Source organism: Sapajus apella, unplaced genomic scaffold (assembly GCF_009761245.1).
Source record: "Sapajus apella isolate SASKATOON/1434 unplaced genomic scaffold, GSC_monkey_1.0 scaffold6, whole genome shotgun sequence".
Classification (NCBI taxonomy): Eukaryota; Metazoa; Chordata; class Mammalia; order Primates; family Cebidae; genus Sapajus; species Sapajus apella.
Genome location: NW_022436946.1, coordinates 8,682,721 through 8,703,896, shown reverse-complemented (window position 1 = coordinate 8,703,896; position 21,176 = coordinate 8,682,721).

Sequence of the window (21,176 nt, the reverse complement as noted above, 5' to 3'; positions counted from 1 at the left end):
CAAGATTTTGTTAAATACCTCTTTCAGGAACTATTAAAAAATAACAAATGTTGATGAAGATGTAAAGCAGTTGGGATGTTTTAGAAAGGGTAAAAACTGGTATAATCAATCTACAAAATGCTTGGCATTATCTACTAAAGATAAACATTCTTATTTCTTTTTACCCAGCAATTTAGATCCTAAATGTGTACTCAAAAAAATATGTGCATGTGAACAAGAAAAGACATAAAAATTTCATAAAATCACTATTTATAAAAGTCCTAAACCAGAAACTATCTAGAAATCTATCAACAGGTGATTGTATAAATACTTTAGTATATCAATATCAGTGGTTCTCAACTGAGAGTGATTTGGCCCTCCATAAGGCATTTGCTAATGGGAGAGATATTTTTCATTGATATGTCTATTGAAGAGGTGGGAGAACAGTGTTACAGGCATTTAAGGGGTACAGACTAGGGATGTTGGGATGTTAAACATTCTAAAAGATAAAAAATAGGCCCCAAATGACTAATTATCTCGTCAAAAATATCAGTAATGCCAAAATTAAGAAACCATAATCTATACAATAAAATATTGTCCTGAGTATTGACAAATTGATGCCACATGTGAAACACCAATTAATTCCTCCAATATACTGCTGAGAAAAATAAGACAGCAACAAAGTACATATTTTATAATTCTACTTATGTATTAAAAACCCATCAAATCCAATCAATTCTGATAGCAAGATGCTCGTTCTCTCTGAGGTGGAGTAGTGATTGACGGGATATAAGTATTCTGTTATTGATTGATCTGAGAGTTGATTCCCTGGGCATAATTGCTTTTTGAAAATTGTTTGAATCGAATAATCGTGAGATATATTTATATAATATATCAATGTAAATTTAACAAATTTTTATTTGACTCACTAGCCAGTAATATGTCATGGGTGTTTAATGTCGTTAAGATCTCATGTGTATATATGCAGTTTGGAATAACCAACAATTTCAATTTTTAAAAAAGACAGAATGTTATTTAAGGTGAAATAGAATCATCAAAATACATGTCATTTTTATTTCTCAGTATGTGTGGATGCGTATGTGTGTGTAACACATTATCAAGGTGGTGTTTTAGCACAATATTTTTAAAAATTCATTTTAACTGCCTGCACTTACTTTTTTACTTTCTTTCAAAAGCAGCGTCCTTCAAAATGTTTTTTCATTTCTTGTAAAGTAACTTAGCTTCCACAAGAATAATAAAATAGACAGTATATCAGGATTCCATACAGTGAAATACCATGGCAACAGATACTTCGACTGAATCTTTCTGACCGTGGGCAAATCTGCCCAAGGCTGTCAAATCCAGTATCTCCAAATTCCCATTGAAAATATTAATGTTGCAAGATGGAATAACATTCTGTCTTGGTCATATATTTACTTAAGATATATAACTAGCGATAGTGAATCACGAAGAAATCTCCTGACCAAAGATTATATGCATATTGAAGTAAATATTAAATATAAAGCATTTACAGTTTTATTAAATTACTATATGATAAAACACAGAGATTAAGTGAGTCAGCATAGGAATTTTTACATAGTTATATTGTTTTACAAAGTTCTGACAGGGCGAAGAGCAGAAAATCAAATACTAGGTGGTAATTGACTCTATATGATAATATATCTACCAGTATAAAACGTGTTTATATACCTTGTTTAACTAATACTCATCTTCTTCGATTCAATATACTCAGATATGTCTTCCTGTTGATTGGCGTCACTTATGTCTCACTACCACGGAAGATTTAGGTAGGTGGCTGGGCAGACTGGAGGGGTTTGTTTGGTGAAGAGAAACTGAAGAGCAGGAAAGGTAGAAGGAGGGATGAGGGAAAGGAAAAGGAAGTGTGATGGTTAATTTTAGGGGTCAGCTTGACTGGTTTAAGGAATACCTAGAGAACTGTTAATGCATTAATTAATTCTGGATGTATCTGTGAGGGTGATCCAGTCTGTTTTGTCGTTAGATTTCGTCTCCATAATCCCATAAACCAATTCCCCTAAGAAATGACTTCACATTTATGTTGTCTATCTGTCTGCCTGCCATCTATCTAAACTGTTGGTTCTGTCTCTCAGGAGAGCCCTGACTAATACCCAAAGTGAGTTAAATTGTAAGAAGGAGAAGGAGGAGACGTGGAAGAGGGGGCAGTTGAGGAAGAGCAGGGAGGAGACCCAGGATGATCAGCACTATATTCCTAGCTTCCCTTGTGAATGGGAAAGTCCCCATAGGAGTAAATTCTGACAAATGGAATTTTAATGAAAATGCTCTGTGAGACTTATTTTCCTTTCAATGAAATTTAAAAAGGCTTCTGTTTTCCTGAATCCTGCAATAACTTTGTGAATGGGAGCCACATGCAACAGACAAGGTACAAGGGGTTGAGCGGACATAGAAATAAGCAACTGTCAAAGCAACCCCCGTCACCTTCCTTCAAATGTTTTATGTCAGGAGAAAAAAAAATGTCTATATTGTTTGTGCCACAGTTTTCAGGTATTTCTTACAGCTAAATCTATCTTAACTAAAATGAATCACATTCCACTTCCCTTGCACCAGATACAGAGCTGGAAACTCAGGATATAAAGGTGACTTTTGAAATCTGGAGACCGAGGATTAAATATTAAATCTAGTGGAATGAATAATTATGTGTTGCAGTATTATCTGCAATGTGGAGTGCTGTAAAATGAGGTCTGGTAAAAGCTTTGTCAGGAAGATGAGCCTTGAGTTGACACTTGTCACAAAGCAGGTTTCATGTAAGAAAGCATAAACTCATTGAATACATAATTTATATAAATGTAAGCTGTTCTTATGTCAAAATCATGGAATCTGTATATGAGAGCAATATAAGGTGAGCAGTAAGTCTACCTGGTTTAGTAAAGGCCAAATTCTGAAACACTTCTAGAATTGATCTAAGGGATTTTAATTTGTACTATGTCCTATAAGCAACAGAGAAATACTTGAAGAGTATTGAGTATTGGCAATGAATTAATTATGTATTTGTTTTTATATGATCTCTGGATAGGTGGATTGGAATAATGAGATGGGAAATAGGAAACCCAATTAGCTCTGAAACAAGACATGGCAGATAGAGAATGTTGAATCGAAACTGAAGATGATAATTGTAGAATTAATAAGTGCCTTTTCTTTTCTCTAACTTATTGGAATATGCTTACTGAAGCTTCTCATTGTTACCTGAGTATGGCTTGTCCTCATCTGAAGTTGCTGTCTCTTTTAAAAGCGCTAGCTATAGTTATGGACTAAATTCTTGCCTCCCTGCCTTTTCCAAGGAATTAATTCATGAGCTTCTCTTTTTACATTATTATTCCTTTCTGGGTGATTTCTGCCACCTCACAGATTGCAATCACCATATATATATTACACTATTAGAAGTCTATGAGCACATACATATCTGTAATGATAGAGATATTAATAGAAATGATTTAATATGTCCATATTTAATATTTGGGCAAAATCAATAATGAATGCACACTGTACCAGGACAGAGAAATCTTAATTTGCTAAGCTATTAAATTGAAAGTGTCTGAATCATAAATGAATAACTCAGCACACCTGGGCATGTATCAATTAGCTTAAGAAACAGGATGTTTGCAAATTCCCAGAAGACTATTTTGTGCCTGTCTATTCACCACTCACTTCTCCCCACCAGCAAAGATAAACATTATCCTGACTATTGAAGATATGTTTGTCTTTCTCATTTTGATATCTTATGTAAACAGAACCATACAAAATTTAATCCTTTGTGTTTGTCACTTTTGCACAATATTTTCTTTGAGAGATTCACTTATTTTTTGTGTACTTGTAAAATATATATTCTTACTTTTGGATAGTATTCTGTTGAATGAACAAACATTTATTATTCAGTCTGTTGTTGATAGGCATTTTGGACTCGCCTAGGGGTGCCATAAAGAACATTTCAGTAGCATGTGCTGGACATTTCTTTGGGGTGTACCTAGGAGTGAGTCACAAGTTAGGCATGTGTACAGCATTAGTAAATGGTGCCCAAGGGGTTTTGTGAATTGTACAAACACTTCTATATACCTCTTCACTTGAAGCCTCTGACACTTTTAATTTCTTACCAATTTGGCACTATCTATTCCATTTCAGCCACTCTGGTGGGTGTATATAAGTGCAGTATGTTACTTTTGATTTGCATTTTTTGATGACTAATGATGAGTTGTGTTACTTTATCTTATTAATTTGAAGATCTTTATACATTACAATGAAGAATTCTGTATCATATATATGAATATATAGTGAAAAGCATCTGCTACTCTATGGGTGGCTCTTTCACCCTGAAGCATAACTTGAAAAACACATGTTCTGCAAGCATAACATAGTTCATTTGATGAATTATTTTTCTTCTTGGTCAGCACTCGTACGTCCTGTTTAAGAAACACTTGCCTACCTCAAGCTCATCGAGAACATCTTCTGTTTTTTTTCAATGTGTTACTGTTTCATATGTTACATTTTTATCTGCATTCTGTCGAAAGTTGATTTTCACAGAAGCAATGACAAGAATACACTGCATTGTCACTGTTTTCACACTATATGGAGTTGTATATGTTTAGGTCTGTTTCTGGACTCTCTATTCAATATTATAGTTCATTTTATCTATACTTTTCTAATTAGGATTGCTTTATAATAGATCTTCATACTTGGAAGGGGTCCATTTTTATGTTTTCCTTTCATAATTGGTTTGGGTATTCGTGACTTCCTATTTCCTGGCACATTTTATTTTCCCCTGGTCAGTTTTCACACACACACACACACACACACACACACGTACACACAAAATCACAGTGGCAGGGATTTTGAACTGTGTTGAATATATACATTCATTTTGGGAGAAATTATATCTTTAGAATACTGTGTTTTATCACCAGTGAATATGGCATATTCTTTGATTCTATTGTAAAGAATTTTCCACTTGCTGTTTTTTTTTCTGGAATATGCACATAAAATTTATTTACGTATATTGACCTTCTATTCTTGAACTTTGGTAAATGTACTTCTTAATTCAATTTGTCTGATATTTCTGAATATTTTATATATGTTGTGTCATTCATAAATAATGAAAAGTTTCTTTCATTCTCAGTTTTATGTATTTTATTTAATTTTGTTGCTTTATTGTGCAGCTTTTAACCTCCAGTATAATAACAAATAGAAATGGAGATAATGGACATCTCAATTGCAATTCCAAATAGGATAATTGAAAGGAGATGGAATATTTTATCATTTACTACATTAGATATCAGTTTTTTGCAGATACTGTTTATCAGATTAAGAAAATTCCTTTTGGTCTTAGTCTGTACAATTAAATATGATTTTTTGGAAATATTGTTGCTTTCTTTAATTTTGTCAGTCTGCTGATTGTAGTGGATGATTTTCAATCTATGTTAAACCAAACTGTCATTGCTGGGTTATACGTAACTTTGTGTCATGACGCGTTATCCTTTTTACTTATCACGAAATTCAATATGCTAATGATATGTTTTAGGAATTTTCTAACTTTGTTCATAAGAAATATTGGCCTACTATTTTACTTTTTAAAGTATTATTTGAGTATTATTGTATCAAGATAATACTTTTCTGATGATATGAGTTAGAAAGATTATAATCAATTTCTGAAAAAATATACTAGTTTTTCATTCAACATTTATAAAAATTATCTTATGATATTCTCTGTGCTTGGAGCTTTCTTTGCATGAAAGTTTTTACTTGTGGATTATATCATTGCTATATAAAGGGATATTCAGTTTTTTAAATATGTATAATTTATATGTTCAAAGGTTTCTTTTCCTTTTGAATAACTTGTGAAGTTTATCATGTTGATAGTGAGATTTTCTTTTTTATTTCTGATATTGGTCTATAGGCATTTAAATTTTTTTCTTTCTTCTCTTCTATCTCTGGGTCACTGATGCCAGAAATTTAGCAATTTAATATTTTCAAAGAACCAACTTTCAGTTTTGTTAACTACGTCTATTATATGTCTGTTTTCCATTTCACTAATTTCTGACATTTATTTTAATTATTTCTTTCCAGTTTCTTTGAGATTACTTGATTCTTTCATTAGCTCTTATAATGAAAGTACAGGTAATTTATTTTCTACTTTAAAAATTTTTAATATATGCAATTTTATGCTACAGTATTCTTTTAAGTATTCTCATTGAATTCTATAGGCTTTGATAGATTGTTTGTTATTAATAATCACTTCAAATTATTTACTAATTTTCACTGTAATAACTTCTTAGACTAATGAGTTATGTTAAGTGTTTCATGCAGATATTCAAACACTTACCTATTTTTGTCTTTCAATATGAGAACCATAATTTGATCCATAGTTTTCAGGGAACTTATACAACATTAATTTCAAACTTTTATTATTTGGCTGATATTTATGACTCACTAAATAATGAATCTTAACAGATATCCCATATACATTTTCTAACTATTGATTGTAGTGCTCAGTATATGTCACTAGATCAAACTGGTTAATTTTTCTCATTCAATTTTTATATAGAGCTATTTTTTTTTTGACAACTGGTCTATCTCTTATGGAATGAGCTGTATTAAAATTTCCAGACATTATTATGGATTTGTCTATCTGTGCTTTTTTTTCAGTCAACTTTTAAAAAAATACATAATTGAAGCCAAGTTATAAACATTACATAAATATACAATTAAATAACTTCCTGTTTATTTATTGTTTTTTAAGGCAATGCCTGTCCCCAATAATAGCTACTATATATCTTTTACAATCATTTTATTTTAAATGTAGCTGAGTTTTTAATTTTAAAATTCTATTTATAAATGACTGGGTGTAGAGTCTTGTTTATTTTAATCCAGTCTGTAATGATTTTTCCCTTTTAATTATAGTATGATGTCCATTTAACTCTAATGTGAGTACATAGAGTTAGGTTCAATATAATTCATTCAATAGCTTCAGAGAAAAGAAATTATTTTTTATGTTGTTTCCTGATAGGCAAAGACAAATGCCAGATATTCTGCAGCTAGCAATGGGTCAATTTTTATTCATGAGGATAGCTGTAAATGAATGAAGAAACAAGGAAAAATAATTCTAACCAATTACAGGTATATGTTGCTGTATTCCTGACAAATGAGGGCCTTAACTTATGAAATAATGGAAATAACCTATTAAGGTTATTTTATTTACTGAACATAATTGGCTTTCATAAAATAGCTATTAGATTTCACAACTTCAATATGACAAATAATCCTTTATAGCTATAAAGAGTATTTTTAGTTTAAAATGAGGAAATGTACAATAACAAGCCACATGTGTGAGAATTAAATACCTAGAATCACCTTGGTTATGGTTTGCCTAAATTATTTGTTCATTAACAATTGAACTATGTACCCAATGAAAGAATAATTTCCTAATATTTAGTATAAAAGTAACACCTGGTTTATTCATTTATTTAACAAACACTTTACTTATTTGGCACCTATTTTATGCTAATCAGAGTTCTAGGAAATTGGGAAATGTATTGAGCGGAAATAATGAAATTATTATTTCCTCTGGAGTTTACATTGTAGTTGAGAGATATGGACACTAAGAAATAATGTCATAAATTGGAGTTAAGTGCTATGGAAAGTGGATAGTGGTGGCAAAGAGAGGTATGTCAGGGAGGCTGGTCATGAAAGGGTCCAGTGATAAAATGATTTTTGAGCATAAGCAAATTTCATGAAAAGAGACAAGACATGACACTATCTTGTGGAAGATTCATCAAGGTATTGGAAACAGTAAACGCACAGTCCCTGAAGTGGAAACACACTTGGCATAAGTGAGAAAGAGCAAAGAGGTAAAACCATGAGTAAACTGAGGTCATGTTGGGTAGGCCACATTACTGTATGGCCCGAGTATTATAAAACTCATTGTTGATTTCTAAACAAACGAATCACATAATTTTACTTATCAAAAAAGAACACTGTTCTGGGAATGTTAATCCTACTATGAACAAGGACAGAAATAGCAGTCCAGTTAAGAGCTTATTACTGTTTTCTAATTATTTTCCTTTGTGGTGGTAGACGTGGAGATAGTGAGAAACAGTTAGACTTAAAACATTTTCAGAATACAGTGCTGAAATGATTGGCTGATGAATTTTATGTGCTGTGTATAAGAGAGTAAGGATTCAGGGAAGGTATCTGAACATTTGGCTTCAAAAGATAGAACAAAAATATTAACTATGAGTTGCTGAGTTTAAAAATACTTGGAAAGAATAACTTTAAAAAGAGAGAATCAAGACATTTGCTATTGGAAGTGTTAAGTCTGAGTTGTCTGTTTTACATGTATAGGAAATGTTAATCAGCAGCTGGATATGTATTCTTGAGTTTAGAAACTTTTAGACCTGGGGAAAACATAGAGTCATAATTTGAAATAAGTTCACAGAATACACTTATATCAGAAAACTTCTTCTATACCATGATTGGGATTCAAAGTAGGTGTCTGATTTGGGAATTAACTAAACAGCTCCCAATGTCCAAAGCTGTAGCAATTTGAGCAGTAAATCAGTATTGATTATATCCCAGAATATAAAGTAAATAACTTTGAGTTCATGTATGTGTTAGTCTGTTTTCATGCTACTGATAATGACATACCTGAAACTGGGAACAAAAAGAGACTTAACTGGATGTATAGTTCCACATGACTGGGGAGACCTCAGAATCATGGCGGGAGGCAAAAGGCACTTCTTACATGGAGTGGCAAGAGAAAAATGAGGAAGAAGCAAAAGCGGAAACCTCTAATAAACCCATCAGGGTTTATCTCTTGAGACTTACTATCACAAAAATAGCACAGGAAAAAGTGTCCCTGTGATTCAATGACCTCCCACTAGTTCCCTTCCATAATGAGTGGGAATTCTGGGAGATACAATTCAGTTGAGATTTGAATGGGGACACAACCAAACCATATCATTCTGCCCTGGCCCTAATCTCATGTCCTCACATTTTGAAACCAATTGTGCCTTCTTAACAGGTGCCAAAATCTTAACTCATTTCAGCATTAACCCAAAAGTTCACAGTCCAAAGTCTCATTCAAGACAAGGCAAGTCCCTTCTGTCTATGAGCCTGTAAAATCCTAAACAAGCTAGTTACTTCCTAGACAAAACAGGGGTACAGGTATTAGGTAAATACAGCTGTTCCAAATGGAAGAAATTGGCCAAAACAAAGGGGTTACAGGGCTCATGCAAACACAAAATCCAGCAGGGCAGTCCAATTTTTCAGCTCCAAAATGATCCCCTTTGACTCCAGGTCTCACATCCAGGTCACGCTGATGCAAGAAGGGTGTTCCCATGGTCTTGGCAGCTCTGCCCTGTGACTTTTCTGGGCATAGCCTCCCTCCCAGTTGCTTCCATGGACTGACATTGAGTGTCTGTGGCTTTTCCAGATGTACAGTGCAAGCTGTTAGGGGATCTACCATTCTGGGGTCTGGAGGATGGTGGCCCTCTTTGCACAGCTCCTCTAGGCCATGCTCCAGGAGGGACTCTATATGGGGACTCCAACCCCACATTTCCCTTCTGCACTGTCCTGGCAGAGGTTCTCCATGAGCACCCCACCCCAGCCCTAAAGCAAATTTCTCTCTGGGCATCCAGGCATTCCCATACATCTTATGAAATTTAAGTGGAGGTTCCCAAACCTCAATTCTTGACTCCTGTGCACCCACAGGCTCAACACCACATGGAAGCCGCCAATATTTGGGATTTTCACCCTCTGAAGCCATAGCCAGAGCTGTACATTGCCCTCTTTAGCCACGGCTGGAGTGGCTGGGACACCAAGCACCAAGTCGCCAGGCTGCACGCAGCACAGGGCCTTTGGGCTTGGTCCATGAAACCACTTTTTCCTCCTTGGCGTCCAGGCCTGTGGGGGGTCTCTGACATGGCCTGGAGACATTTTCCCCATTGTCTTGGGGATTAACATTAGGCTCCATGCTACTTGTGCAAATTTTTGCAGCTGGCTTGAATTTCTTCTCAAAAAATGTTTTTTTCTTTTCTACTACATCATCCGGCTGCTGTTTCCCTTTTAAACTAGAATGCTTTTAACAGTACCCAAGTCACCTCTTAAATGCTTTTCTGCTTAGAAATGTCTTCTGCCAGATACCCTAATCATTTATGTCAAGTTCAAAGTTTCACAAATCTCTAGGATAGAGACGAAATGCCATCAGTTTCTTTGCTAAAACAAAACAAGAATCACCTTTGCTACAGTTCCCAGCAAGTTCCTCATTTCCATCTGAGACCACTTCAGCCTGGACATTGTTCATATCACAATCAACATTTTTGTCAAAGCCATTCAGCAAATCACTAGGATGTTCCAAATTTTCCCACATTTTCCTGTCTTCTTCTGAGCCCTCCAAAGTGTTCCACCTCTGCCTATTACCCAGTTCCAAAGTTGCTTCCACATTTTCAGCAATGCCCCACTCTACTGGTACCAATTTACTATATTAGTCCATTTCATGTTGCTGATAAATACATACACAAAACTGCGAACAAAAAGGGGTTTAACTGGACTTCCAGTTCCATATGGTTGGGGAAGCCTTGGAACCATGGTAGGAAGTGAAAGGCATTTCTTACATCATGGTGGCAAGAGAAAATCAAGGAAGAAGCAAAAGTGGAAAGCCCTGATAAACCCATCAGATCTCATGAGACTTATTCATTATCAAGAGAATAGCATGGGAAAGACTGGCCTCCATGATTCAATTACCTGTCCCCCTCAAGTCCCTCCCATAACATATGGGAGTTCTAAGAGATACAATTCAGTTGAGATTTGATTGGGGACACAGCCAAACCATATCAGTATAAGTAGATGCCAATCATAAGTAGATGATTGAATAAACAAATCATATCATATAAGTAGCCAAACCATATCATATATGTAGATGATTTAATAAACAAACCATATCATATAAGTAGATGATTGAATAAACAAATCAATGGGGAAAATAGACAAATCTGTGTAAAGGAATTCCAAATAATCTATGTAGATACTCTTTTCTTAAGAAGATGGAATATAATTCACCATTCATTGTGGGTTTGTTTTAAATAGTGATTTTCTTTCAAATAATACAGAATGGAAAGGCAAAAAGAAAGTAACTTTTGAATAGAGAAAACTGACAAATACTACTTTAGCCAGGTAAGCTTAACATCACAATTGACAAATTGTATTGCCAAAAAGTACCACTGATTTGTAGCAGTAGCGGCACCTTCTTCCCCCAAATCCATAAGCCCAATCTAGGAATGAGAAATACATCTGAATAAACAAAATGTAGGGGCACTCTACAAAACACTTTGCAAATATTCCTCGAAACTGTTAAAGTTATCAAAAAACAAAAAGAGTCTAAAATTTTCACAACAAGGACAAGCATAGGGAGACATGATGACTAAATGTAGTATGGTAACCCATATGGGATAAGATAAAGGACATTAAGTAGAAACTGATGAAACCTGAAAGAAGTATAAATGTAGATTATACTTTATCAATATTGGTTCAAATGTTGCGAGAAATATACAAATGCAATGGAAGACATTAATAGTGAGAAAACAGGGTGTGAGATATATGTAAGTTCTTAATAATATCTTTATATTTTTTTTCCATAAACATAGAACTACCCTGAAAAGTTTATTTAAAATATAAACACTACTCAGGATTGCTTTTTTTTCTCTTTATCACAAGCATGGGATAATTCAGTATATATATATATATATGGCATATATATGGTGTATATATATATGAATAGTGAATATATAGTATATATATAATTGTCTGTATACACTATATATACATCATATATATGCCATACATAAATGTGTGTGTGTGTGTATGTGTATATATAGTGTGTGTGTGTATATATATATATATATATATATATATATCTGCTTGGGCATCCAGGCATTTCCATATATCTTCAGAAATCGAGGCAGAGGTTCCCAAACTTCAGTTCTTGACTTCTGTGCACCCACATGCACATATAATACTATATATATGTAAAGTAACAACTTGAAACTAGTTATCTTTTGTTTATCCTTTCATTATTCATAGACATGAGATATTTTTAATTTCCTTGCTGCATTTCAAATTTGTATTCCTCTCTCAGTGTGTACATGCATGAAGGTATGTGTATATGTGTTGATAAATTTTTTTCCTTGAGGATTTTGGATTTTTTGTCTCAAAGTACTATAGCTATATCATAGGTAATATATATATATATATATATATATATATATACATATATATATATATATAGGAATTCTAGTAACTTAGTGATTTCACTGTTTTTTTACATTGAACTCCTTTTTCCTACTAGAAGTTACTTTTAAATGTAAAATAGGAAAGAAAGGCATTTTTTTCTGTTGTGGACTACGCAGTTGTCGGAAAACAATTCCTTGAATATAACAATAATTTCTCTATTAGTTTTAAAAGTCATATTCACAACATACTAAATTGCAATATTTTTTATTAACTAAATTTTGTTTTTGAACTGTACTTGCTCTATTTCAAGTATGGCATTAAGTATGCAATTGCTTTTGAAAAATAGGTGAGTTCTTTTAAAAGAATGAATGGAGTCAATATTTGTAAAGATATTGAAATGAAATCCACCAAAGATTGACAAGATACTAGGGAAAATAATTTTTAAAGACCATACATTGCTGGTGTCTAAAGTACTAGCAGGCTGAACAGCAGGCACTTAAACTTTTTAATTTTAATGGATTGGCCTATTCTTTGCCCCCTCCTACAGACTGGTACTTTTTGAATTAAACTATATCTCCCTTTCCATTATGTGAGACTTATGTTTAATAATACAAGAAGTCAAACATGATAAAAGAGGGTAAACAATTACATATACATATGTATATATAAAATAAATTTGATTTGAAGCACACGTTAATCCCAAGAACATATTTTAAATCACCTGCATGTTCCAATACTTACTTGCAATAGTGAATATAAACAGGAATTAGGTTATTTTCATCCATTATAATTATACTTTTGTACTTTTAATTTTTAAGATTCCTAAATTCAAACTAAAACTTATCAGACTTATAATTCCTTAAGAGTTAACAAAAGAGCTTCTGTGTAGCAAAAGAAACTATAAGAAGAGTGAACAACCTACAGAATGGGTGAATATTTTTGCAATCTGCCCATCTGACAAAGACCTAATATCCAGAATTTACAACAAACTTACAGATATTTACAAGAAAAAAATAACCCCATCAAAAAGTGGGCAACGGATATAAACAGACGCTTCTCAAAGGAAGACATTTACATGACTAACAAACATATGAAAAAAAGCTCAACATCACTGATCATCAGGGAAATGCAAATCAAAACCACAATGAGATACCATCTCATGCCAGTCAGAATGGTTATTAAAATGTTAGCAAATAATAGATGCTGACAAGGCTGTAGAGAAATGGGAACACTATTACACTGTTGGGGGAAATGTAAATTAGTTCAACCACAGTGGAAGACAGTATGGCAATTCCTCAAGGATCTAGAACCAGAAATACCATTGGACCCAGCAATCTCATTACTGTGTATATACCTAAAGGAATATAAATCATTCTGCTATAAAGACACATGCACATGTATGTTTATTACTGCACTGTTTACAATAGCGAAGACATGGAACCAACCCAAATGACCATCGATGATAGACTGGATAAAGAAAATGTAGTACATACGTACCATGGAATACTATGCAGCCATAAAGAGGAATGAGATTATGTCCTTTGCGGATATATGGATGAAGATGGAAGCCATCATCCTTAGCAAACGAACACAGGAACAGAAAAACAGAACGCCGCATGTTCTCACTCATAAGTGGGAGTTGAACATTGAGAACACATGGACACAGAAAGGTGAACAACACACACCGGGGCCTGTTGGGGATGGCAGGGGGGATGAGTGGAGGGAACTTAGAGAATAGGTGAATAGGTGTAGCAAATCACCATGGCCCATATATACCTATGTAGCAAATCTGCATGTTCTGCACATGTATCCCATTTTTATTTTTAAAAGAAATAAAGAAAAAAATAGTTAACAAACCTTCTGCCAATAATTTTGGAAGAATCTTAAAGGCAAACCTTGCTGAATTTTCTATGCCAGGATTTATCTGTCTTCTTTTTGTTTTAACATACTTCTTCCAAAATTTCTTTTAACTAAATGAAGGATGATAGAATTGTTACATATAAATCAGCTTAAAGTGCTACATTAATTAGGCTTAGCTATTTTATCCATCAATGCTGGGAATTTATATTTAAGAAAATATTTCCAAATGCCTTTTCATGTGAAGCATAGCAGATTAGCTCCATGCCTGAAAGACACATAGGATAAAAACCCTGTGGATATAACAATATTACATACGAATATCCTGTACTATATATTGAACATCATCATAGGTAGGTCATTCAGGATACTCTATGAATCTAAAGTTAAAAGGTAAAAGTAATATGTCTTTGACATTTTGATATTGTACTATTATTTTGAATGTGGCTCTGTAATGGCCAAATCTTTTTAGATTTATCAACAAAATACTTTTTTATCATCAGCTTGGAAAGGAAAGCAAATACATATATTAAGAAAATAACATGTACTCAATTTCTTTTTAGGTTGGATTCTTCACAAAACTTTAAAAGAGTACTAAATTAAGGTACTCATTGGAGGAATGCTTTCTCTCACATATCACCAGGATCATTTAATAGAGGAATAATATACATGTAACATATTCAAATAAAAGGAATAAATATTCAGTTCATAAAAAAATGTGCTTAAAGCTCAACTGTCTAAACTCATGTGTTTTCTGAGACCATTATATTAAAGTTTCATTGAATCAAAATTAAGGCTAAATCTTAGCTTCTGATTGGTATGTAACTCTCAGGGATATGTTTTCTTGAATTATTTATTTGTTTGTCACAATTGTCTCCTCTAATTGTCTATCTTTATGATAAAAAACAATCTACATATTAAAAAATAAACTAAAGGAATATGTATTGAAAAGGCTCATCAGTGAGTCTTTTATCTTAAATAATTAATCTAGTTATCTTTGATCAGGGTAGGCTAAATTATGCCACAGTAAGAAACTATCCCAAAATCCTAGTGGCTTAACACAATATTTTTTGTTTGTCCTTTATGTCCAAAACAGTTTAAAAAGGCTGCATATTCAAGCAGCTTATTCAAGTTACTCAAGGACAAATATTAATGAAGCCTCCAGTTCCACAAACGCATCCACAGTATTTTAGTTAAGATAAAGAAAATACAATGAATTGTATACTAGCTTTGAAATCTTTCAACCAAAATGGAGATATAACGCCTTTGCTCATACTGTATTGAGCAAAATAAGACATGCCATGACAAAATCTTCAGGCAGGCAGTTAAATGTAATCCTACTTTATGCTTCAAAGTGAGCGAACCAGAAATATTTGGTAAACAATCATACATAATTAGCAGAGTCTCCGTTTCTGGGCTCAAAGTATTCACTGTACTGTCTATTAATCAAGCAGAATCATTCATATCCTTCCACATTAAGAAACCTCAAGTTTTGTCCAATCATCAAATCAAGTCAAAGTCCATTAATCCTGGGTGATCTGTGGTAGTGACTTTTCTTGATTAACTAAGCCAACAAACAAAATGAATAAACATTCATTTTCAATTAGCTATAATTACACCTTGGAGAAAAGATGGAAGCCATCTTTCTCAGCAAACTAAACCTGTGTTAGTTTGACTACAATACTGCCAATGCACAAAGCTGTATGTAGCCTCTTCAGATTGGCTTCTTTCACTTAGCAATATTCATTTGAAGTTCCTCATGTCTTTTTGAGGATGGATAGCTCATTTATTTTGATCATGTAATTATATTACAACGTATTAATGTGTATCACAGTTGGTTTATCCATTCCCCTGTTTAAGGACATCTTGATCACTTCTAAGTTTGGGCAATTAAGAATAAAGCTGCTATAAACAGTCATTGTTGGGTTTTGTGTAGAGATAAATGTTCAACACATTTAAGAAATAGCAAGGAGCATGACTGGGGGGATCATATGGTAAGAGTGCATTTACTTTTGTAAGAAACTGCCAGACGGTCTTCCAAAAATGCTGCAACATTTTGCATTTCCAGTAGCAATGAATGAGAATTCCAGCTTCTCCCCAGCATTTGGAATATTCAGTGTTTTCTTTTATAAATAGACAATTCTAATAGTCTTATTGTTACTTTAATTTGAAATTCCATAATGGTATATAATGTTGAGGATTTTTTTCATATGCCTATTTATCATCTGCATGTCTTCTTGGGTGAAGTGCCTGTAATGGTCTTTTGACCATTTTTTAAATTGGGTCATTTGTTTTTTCTTTTTTTGAGTATTAAGAGTTCTTTGTATATTTTGAATATCAATTCTTTATCAAATATGTATTTTCAGATTATTTTCTCCCAGTTTGGCGTGTTTTTTAGAATAATTTTTAGTCGTGTGTGTGTGTGTGTGTGTGTGTGTGTCTGTGGTAGGCAGAATAATGGACTCCCCGAAATTTCTATCCTCTAATCTTTGGAACCAGTAACTATGTTACCTTATATGGTAGCCCTGAAGAGATCTGACTTTAGCATAGAGAGACCATTTTCAGATTTCTAATTCCAGAATTAATAGGTAATATACAATAAGCTGTGTTTAGTAAATTTTAGAATGGGAAAGAGAAAATGTCTGCAGATATTTATGATTCTTATAAATAAAAGCACTGTTGGAAACAGTTTGACAATTCTTACTATGGTAAACACATAGTTACCATACGACTCAGCATTTCCATTCCTATGTATTTACTCAAGATAAATGAAATATATATGTGTATATAGATTTGTACATGAATGTTCAATAAAACCTTTAACATAATAGTTGAAAATAGGAAGCATCCTAATTTTCCATCAACTGGAGAATAAACAAATTGTGGTATATCTACAACACAAGTTGTGAACCTATTAACAATACAATTTTGTAAAAGTGAAAACTGACAGAGTAAAGCTTTCAAAATAAACTTCAGGTCTTTAAAAACTTTTTTCTAAAATCTGAAATTAATAAAATTGAGGACAAAAATAAGAAATCAAAATGATTTTTAAAGTGCAGATAGTTTAAATTTAAAAATTAATTCAACTGAATACAATATATTTGAAAAAATTCATTTCTAGCAGGCAACAATCATTTAGTTACCTATGGAAAGAGTCAAAATCATGCCTTACAAATGTTTCATTTATAGATGTTTCATCTATATGTTCGACGTAGAAATCTTATGTATAGTGTCAAATACTTAATATTGTGAGGAATACCTCCACATAATTAGAAACCATTTACTATATTGCAAATGTTTTACTAATTTGTGACTACCTCTACAATCATATGTGAAACAAAAATAAATATAGGAAAATGGATGTTGAGCACTACTTGGAAATAACACTTCCATATGTAAGAATTAATTGCATGCTTGCTGAATGTAGGATCTGAAAGTTAATTAATTTGTCTTTTTCCTTATTTAAGCATTTCTGCTCTTCAAATTCTCCCTGAATTTCATGACAGCATCTATGTTTGAGATTCCCAGAGGCACTATCCGCAAAGCTCTACAGCATTTAGATGGAGTTGCAATTTGTTTCTAAGATAGAGGCCAAGAAAAATGAGGACTGTTCCTGGAGCCTGATCCACGTGATTTGGGAAAGCAGATTTTTAGAGTTAGAAAGACGCCATACAGTGCCTAGCTCCAGATATGGCTCATGGTTCTTCCACAGGTATGTGTGAATATAAATGTGGTTTGATATATGTGAGTTGCTTTTTAAATGAAAGGTCATTTTCTTATTTATCATCCTGGGAGAGAAAAACAAAACAAAACAAAACAAAACAATGGATGTGTGAAGTATTGGAGTGATATTAACAGGAGCCCTGAGTGCAATGGATGTCTGCCTGGCAGTCCCACAGTGTCAGCTTAAAGACCAGAGAAAGGGTCTAGTAGCAGGTAGAGATCTGTGGACCCTCTTTGTATATCCTTTAATGAAGGTGTGAAGGTTAGAAGAAAAATATTGTTACCCAGATCATTCAAAATTCCATGGATAATTTTAATTTCCACTGGATTACTGTAATTTTGTTTTCTCTTTTAGTGTTTAGATTTTTTATCATTGACTCTCCCTTTTTAATTATTAACAGTTGTATTGGCTATATAAAATACATAGTTAACATTACATTATTTTGTATAATCTTTAATAAGCTATGTAAAATGAGAACTACATGTCTCTTTAGAGTTTAAAAGAACTTTGAATAAAACTATAGTTATTTGGAGAATTTTAAGAAAAAAAAAGATGATATTTTAAATCTTTACCAAGTAAAGTCCCTCTAATGCCAAATTTCTTTGCAATCACTTAGGATAGAGTTACTGGCCCTGTATTTCAGCATTCCAGATCCAAACAAAAATTGGCAATCATCTCTTTAGTTGATGCTTCATTTTATTGGATGACTTTGAGAATTTATTTATTTTAAAATTGAGTATATCTAAAAGATACTTTTATTTATAAGAATCATAAATATCTGCAGACATATTCTCTTTCCATTCTAAAACTTACTAAAATTTTAGATACAGGAATTCTCTGTTGAAAAAAAATATATGTACATATAGATACACATATATATATTGTTAATACATATATACATACCTTTGTTGGTCTTTAATATTTAGTTTGAAAACTTTAAGGAAATCATAAAACTTTTAAATTTCAACTCTATCTAAGATTATGTGAGCAGTTAAGTTTAAATATAGAGCATATATTTCTTCAGTTAAAAGGAAGTGTATATTTACTGCTGTTCAATTAGGAAAAGCAATTAACGCCTGCCTAATGATAAGCTACACTGTTTATTTTATTTTTAGATTTTCAAAATAGAGCTTACCCATAAGGACATCTACCTACTGGGGAACATGGAACTATTTTGAAAAGTTTTTTAAGAATGGACTGATTACTTGACCTAAGGATTTAATTTAGCCATGAATAAACAAAAGAAAGAAAATGTATATTTACTTGTCTTCAAGTCTGAAATTAAACTTTGGTCTACAGTTAAGTTAATGCACCCCTGAGAACACCTTGTCTTAACTTCCTCAAAATTAATTTTGAGGAATAGATTCAATAGCATCAAGGTACACTGTTGTTATAATGAAGAAGGCAAGAATAGTTTTTGTTACCTTAATTGATGCACTTTCATAAAATGTCATTTGCATCTGGATCCTAAAGGGAATATAAATTATTTTTGCACAATTATGATTTGGAGTCATATCAAAATATTTTAAAATATTCATTCTTTTACTCTTAATTGAATTCCAATGCAATAACATCAAAACAATGGAAATAGCATGAGACCAGAAAGAGGAAAGGGAGTAGTTGACACTTTGCATACCACAATTTAATTCTTAGCAATAGGGAATAGGAAAGATGCTACAATTATAGAATGCTACTAAATATGAAAATTATACACCGAGCATCTGCTATGTGCCAGTTATCAAGTATGTAATGATGAGCTAAGAAAAAATAACAATAATCAACCAAAATAGAAATAATACTTTTTTGGAGATTGTGGCATTAAGATTATACAAAACGTAACAAACATTCTACAAATAGATGTGAAATTAATTACAAGTGTTAAAGTGTTATTAGTGCTACAAAAGAAAGGTAATGTTTTGAGAGATCACAGAATAGTCCATTTAACCTTGTAGGAATATCAGGGAAGTCTTCCCAAGGAATGAAATTATACTTTCATTATCTTTGTTTTACCTGTGAAGAGCTGAAATACAGAGTTAAATAACTTGATAAACTTTGCACAACTGCTAAGTGATAAAGCCAGGACTGAGATCCATGCACTGGTGCCAGAACCTACAATACTAACCCTTCTAATACACTGTCCTCCACTGAATTCCTAACTATAATATCAAGAGGAGTTTATTAGGCAAGCCTCATCAGGTTGACTAAGCAACAGTCATCAAGGGAACAGTAAAGATAGTTTAGGAGAGAAGAATAATTAGAATTATTATAACTCAAATATGCAGCAACCTCATAAATTAGGAAAGGCAAAATGAAAGAGAAAGAAATGTATAACTAGCTTTGAATCTAGTTTATGGATATAAGTAGTTTTCAACTAACAGTCTGCATAGAAAACTACTTAAGCTCAATTCACAGAATGAAGAAAAATGATTATTAAAAATAATCCTCATCAATGACAGAATACTTGGTGCTACTCCCAATCACATCACTTAAAGCTAAATTACCATAAGCACATCACTTATCTTTGAATTTCATTGTATGATGGCAATTGCATTACCTTTCCTGGAATCAAAGGTAAACAGTCTTTTCTCCACGTTATTCTGAAATTGATTTTGCTTTGAAGCTAACATGTACATTTACATTGTGGTTCTGTTTTGTGAAAATCTATTGTTAATACTAATTTTAAAAAATAATGTTTTCATTCATTAATTCAACAAGTACTTATGAAGTTCTATTGAAGATACTGGACAAAATTAAGAAAGGCATAATTTTAGAGTGTATGCTCCATAGGAGGAGAAAGAAAATTAACTAGTACACCAAGCCATGTATAAATATAATTTATGTTTATAGCTGAATATGGAACATGCAGAAGCTGTTCTCAAATGGATAACTCTAGTCTGGATGGAAATTAAATACTTCTTGTCCCAGTATATCAATGAGAATGAACCATAATAATGTATAAATATTCCTAAGAAAATATAAATCATAGTATAAGTAATATTTGCTTCAGTGCTCAATTTCTTAATCCAATACACTAAAGAATAATTGTGTATCTCTTAATTTCTACATTTTACATTTACTTTGCTGAATAGTTATTATATTTGTATTACCAGTGTTTAATAAGCTACTATAGTGGAGATTCTACAATAGGAAAGCTGACTGTAAATCCTATTATAAACTTTTGTTTTTCCCTTAAGCAAAACAACTCTCATATTTTTTGTGTAAATTCATTTTTCTACAATAATTGGATTTTTAAAGGAGACATAGTTATTCTTCTGGTATTTGCTATTTTATTTTTTCACTGCAAATTTATCACCTCACTCTGGATCAAATTTATTATTTATCTACC